Source organism: Balaenoptera borealis, assembly GCF_965194805.1.
Source record: "Balaenoptera borealis genome assembly, chromosome: 11".
Classification (NCBI taxonomy): Eukaryota; Metazoa; Chordata; class Mammalia; order Artiodactyla; family Balaenopteridae; genus Balaenoptera; species Balaenoptera borealis.
In genome coordinates this window covers 63,312,561-63,318,267 of record NC_138868.1, presented here as the reverse complement: position 1 = coordinate 63,318,267, position 5,707 = coordinate 63,312,561, and the positions used below count along the sequence as shown (strand labels likewise).

Below are 5,707 nucleotides of genomic sequence, written 5' to 3'. Positions count from 1 at the left end.
CTAATCCTGTGCACCACAACTACTGAGCCTGCGCTTGAGAGCCTGCGAGCCACAACTATTGAGCCCTCGTGCCACAACTACTGAAGCCCGTGTGCCACAACTACTGAAGCCCACACACCTAGAGCCCAGGCTCCGCAACAAGAGAAGCCACTGCAATGAGAAGCCCGCGCACCAGAATGAAGAGTAACCCCTGCTCACTGCAACTAGAGAAAGCCTGCTTGCAGCAACAAAGACCCAACACAGCCAAAAATAAATACATAAATAAATTAATTTTTAAAAAGTTTACTGAGAACTATGAAACAATAATTTCACATGCAGATATGTCATAGTGAAACTACAGGGTATCAGAATAAAACCACCAGAGAGAGAAGGATGAGCATCCTCACAGGAACTATAATTAGATGGATAGTGAATTTCTGTCAACTACAATAGATGCCCACAAGTCAATGGTGTAATATCTTCAAATTACTAAGAAAACATAACTGTCAGTTTTAGACATATTTATCTAGCTTAGCCATCATTGAAGACTAAGTGTAAAAAAAAAAAAAAGACATTTTCTGATTTCTCAAGTAGGCCACCCATAGACCATGGCTAAAGGGATGCACTTGAGCAAAAACAGATAGATTCATCTTAAATGAAAAAATAATTAAAATGTATTTGTAACTAAATATTGACTATAAACATAACTTATTAGATGTAAACAAATCGTGGAACTAACATTTAGACAAAAAAAAAAATGGAAGTTGGGAGATAGCAAAAGTTCAGGAGCTAGTTAAAAGGTTGTGATTCTTGAGTTTTTCAAGAAAGGAGAGAGATGTTGAATAATATTAGGTTTTATTAAAATATGTAGTGAAATATGCAAGTTAAGATTTAAGGAATTGATGACCCAGCAATTTTATATCTAGGTATATATCTGGGGGAAAACTCTCACATATCTGCACAAGAATACATATACAACACATTATTTATAATAATGAAAAGCTGAAAACTTTTAGGTCCATCAACAGGGGAATATATAAAATTATATTATTTGTGTATGATGGAGTATTATAATACAATTAAAAGGACCAGATCTACCTCTATCAAAATATACAAATTAAAAAAATTATTGAAGTATAGTTGATTGGCAATGTTATATTAGTTTCAGGTGTACAGCAAAGTGATTCCATTATATATTTTTTTAGAGTCTTTTCCATTATAGGTTATTATTATAAGATATTGAATATAGTTCCCCGTGCTATACAGTAGGTCCTCATTGTTTATTTTATGTATAGTAGTGTGTATCTGTTAACCAATTTATTAAAAATTCAGAGACACAAATTCGATACACATCATATTCATGATAGACATTGTTTCTGGAGAGGTGAAGCCAACTATTTATAGTGTATTTTAAAAAATAGCTTGATGAAACAATATCAAGATGTTAATATTTTAATATTATAGGGGATAGGTACACTGGGGTGTTCTTTGTTGAATTTTTCTTTATTTTTTCTTTATTTTTTCCTCTATGTCTGTGTCTCTATTTCTCCCTTGTAAATAAGATCATCTATGCCAATTTTTTCAGATTCCACATATATACGTTAATATACGATATCACTCTGTATGACAGTCTCTAGGTCCATCCACGTCTCTACAAATGACCCAATTTCGTTCCTTTTTATGGCTGAGTAACATTCCATTGTATATATGTAACACATCTTCTTTATCCATTCCTCTGTTGATGGACATTTCCATGTCCTGGCTATTGTAAATAGTGCTGCAATCAACATTGGGGTGCATGTGACTTTTTGAATTATGGTTTTCTCTGGGTATATGCCCAGTAGTGGGGTTGCTAGGTCACATGGTAGTTCTATTTTTAGTTTTTAAGAAACCTCCTTACTGTTCTTCATCATGGCTGTATCAATTTACATTCCCACCAACAGTGCCAAAGGGTTCCTTTTTCTCCACTCTCTCTCTCCAGCATTTATTATTTGTAGATTTTTTGATGATGGCCATTCTGACCAGTGTGAGGTGATATCTCATTGTAGTTTTAATTTGCATTTCTCTACTAATTAGTGATGTTGAGCATCTTTTCATGTGTTTGTTGGCCATTTGTATGTCTTCATTGGAGAAATGTCTATTTAGATCTTCTGCCCATTTTTTGATTGGGTTGTTTTTGTTTTTTGATATTGAACTGCATGAGCTGTTTGTGTATTTTAGAGATTAATCCTTTGTCCGTTATTTCGTTTACAAATATTTTCTCCCATTCTGAGGGTTGTCTTTTCGTCTTGTTTATGGTTTCCTTTGCTGTGCAAGAGCTTATAAACTTAATTAGGTCCCATTTGTTTATTTTTGTTTTTATTCTCATTACTCTAGGAGTTGGGTCAAAACAGATCTTGCTGCGATTTATGTCAAAGAGTGTTCTGCCTATGTTTTCCTCTAAGAGGCCTTACATTTACATCTTTAATCTATTTTGAGTTTATTTTCGTGTATGGTGTTAGGGAGTGTTCTAATTTCACTCTTTTACATGTAGCTGTGCAGTTTTCCCAGCAACACTTATTGAAGAGGATGTCTTTGCTCCATTGTATATTCTTGCCTCCTTTGTCATAGATTAGGTGACCATAGGTGCATGGGTTCATCTCTGGGATTTCTATCCTGTTCCATTGATCTGTATTTCTGTTTTTGTGCCAGTACCATACTGTCTTGATTACTGTAGCCCTGTATTATAGTCTGAAGTCAGGGAGCCTAATTCCTCCAGCTCCATTTTTTTTTTTTTTTTCTCAAGATCGCTTTTGCTATCTGAGGTCTTTTGTGTTTCCATACAAATTGTAAATTTTTTTGTTCTAGTTCTGTGAAAATTGCCATTGGTCTTTTGATAGGAATTGCACTGAAGTGTAGATTGCTTTGGGTAGTATAGTCATTTTCACAATATTGATTCTTCCAATCCAAGAACATGGTATGTCTCTTCATCTGTTTGTGTCGTCTTTGATTTCTTTCATCAGTATCTTATAGTTTTATGTGTACAGGTCTTTTGCCTCCTTAGGTAGGTTTATTCCTAGGTATTTTATTGTTTTTGTTGCAATGGTAAATGGGAGTGTTTCCTTAATTTCTCTTTCTGATCTTTCGTTGTTAGTGTATAGGAATTCAAGAGATTTCTGTGCATTAATTTTGTATCCTGAGACTTTACTGAATTCATTGATTAGCTCTAGTAGTTTTCTGGTGGCATCTTTAGGATTTTCTATGTATAGTATCATGTCATCTGCAAACAGTGAAAATTTTACTTCTTCTTTGCCAATTTGGATTCCTTTTATTTCTTTTTCTTCTCTGATTGCTGTGGCTAGGACTTCCAAAAGAGATCATTGAAGAAATCAAAGAGGAAATCAAAAAACACCTAGAAACGAATGACAATGAAAACACGATGACCCAAACCTATGAGATGCAGCAAAATCAGTTCTAAGAGGGTTTATAGCAATACAATCCTACCTCAAGAAAAAAGAAAAATCTCAAATCAACAACCTAACCTTACACCTAAAGCAACTAGAGAAAGAAGAACAAACAAAACCCAAAGTTAGTAGAAGGAAAGAAATCATAAATACCAGAGCAGAAATGAATGAAATAGAAAAGAAAAAAAACAATAGCAAGAATCAATAAAACTAAAAGCTGGTTCTTTGAGAAGATAAACTAAATTGATAAACCTTTAACCAGACTCATCTAGAAAAAAGTGGAGAGGACTCAAATCCATAAAATTAGATATGAAAAAGGAGAAGTTACAACGGAGACCGCAGAAATACAGAGGATCATAAGAGACTACTGCAAGCAACTCTATGCCAATAAAATGGACAACCCGGAAGAAATGGACAAATTCTTAGAAAGGTACAACTTTCCAAGACTGAACCAGGAAGAAATAAAAAATATGAACAGACCAATCACAAGTGATGAAATTGAAACTGTGATTAAAAATCTTCCAACAAACAAAAGTCCAGGGCCAAATGGCTTCACAGGCAAATTCTATCAAACATTTACAGAGGCGCTGACACCTATCCTTCTCAAACTTTTCCAAAATATTGCAGAGGGAGGAACACTCCCAAGCTCATTCTACGAGACCACCATTACCCTGCTACCAAAACCAGGCAAAGATATCACAAAAAAAGAAAATTACAGGCCAATATCACTGATGAACATAGATGCAAAAATTCTCAACAAAATACTAGCAAACAGAATCCAGCAAGACCTTAAAAGGATCATACACCATGATCAAGTGGGATTTATCCCAGGGATGCAAGGATTCTTCAGTATATGCAAATCAATCAGTGTGATACACCATATTAATGAATTGAAGGAGAAAAACCATATGATCTTCTCAATAGATGCAGAAAAAGCTTTTGACAAAATTCAACACCCATTTATGATAATAACTCTCCAGAAAGTGGGCATAGAGGGAACCTACCTCAACATAATAAAGGTCATATATGACAAACCCACAGCAAACATTATTCTCAATGGTGAAAAACCGAAAGCATTTCCTCTAAAATCAGAAACAAGACAAGCGTGCCCACTCTCACCACTATTTTCTTTATTTTTTTAATTAGAAAAATTTAATAGCTTTTTACTTGAAAATTGACATTTAATGTTCCAAATAAATATTCTTAAAACAATCCCATTGATATTGGGAAACACCATATAGCACTGCAGGAAAATCATAGAAATTTCTGGACACGAGAGGCTAGTTGGTAAGCAGCTGAAATCAATTGGTCAGAACTAGAAGTGTCCAATTTTTGAGAGATTGACACTTCACCCAAAGTCTGGAAGATAAAGCTTTTCTCTTAAGAGGACCATTTCCTGTTTCTTTTGCAGAAAACAAGAGGTTTATGGATTCTACTACTGTCTTTTCAGTGAAAACCTTTTCTCTGAGACATTTTTTTTAGCTTTATATTTCATGAACTAGTTACTCTGACTCTTCTTCTTCCTCATTAATTTCTTTTCCCTGAGATCTCAAAAGATAATCAGCAATCAGACATTTTCACTCAATAAAAGGCAATCAGGGCCTTGCAAATTCAGTGTTTTGGGCAGAGACCAGTAAGTCTATAGGGTACAGAGCCCTCATCATGTGTCACTAAGAGTTTGAAGCACTTTGTTTTCCTTCTAGAAAAGTTAGTGGGCTTCCCTGGTGGCGCAGTGGTTAAGAATCCGCCTGCCAATGCCAGGGACATGGGTTCGAGCCCTGGTCAGGGAAGATCCCGCATGCCACGAGCAACTAAGCCCGTGCGCCACAACTACTGAGCCTGTGATCTAGAGCCTGTGCTCTGCAACAATAGAAACCACCACAATGAAAAGCCCACGCACCCCAACGAAGAGTAGCCCCCGCTCGCCGCAACTAGAGAAAGACCGCACGCAGCAACGAAGACCCAATGCAGCCAAAAATAAATAAATTAAATAAATAAATTAAATAGAAAAGTTAGTAATGTCAAGTAAAGGATTTTTAGATAAGTTTAAATGAGATATTCAATATACTCATATATTTGGTTTGTTCTATGTGTTATTGGTCTGTGATAGTTATGTAAAAGCACTATCATTCTTTTTTTAAAACAAAATATCTCTGTTTTACGTATGTTATTTAATTTAATAGATGCACATTCTGGATACAAATCCCTTATCAAATTTTTGATTTGCAAATATTTTGTCCCATTTTGTGAGTTTTCTGTTTACATTTTTGGTGGTATCCTTTAAA

The 5,707-nt window shown here is 35.0% G+C and overlaps 1 protein-coding gene and 1 long non-coding RNA gene across 8 annotated transcripts in view; one reads left to right on the top strand and one right to left on the bottom strand.

The window, feature by feature from the left end:
- Window positions 1–5,199, bottom strand: part of LOC309606398 — a 29,385-nt gene extending 24,186 nt beyond the window's left edge. The window contains exon 1 of the long non-coding RNA XR_014231807.1: window positions 82–5,199. This is a non-coding gene — a long non-coding RNA (uncharacterized lncRNA). The remainder of the gene's footprint in view (window positions 1–81) is intronic.
- Window positions 1–5,707, top strand: part of DLG2 (discs large MAGUK scaffold protein 2) — a 2,068,078-nt gene that overhangs the window by 723,220 nt on the left and 1,339,151 nt on the right. The window lies entirely within an intron of this gene.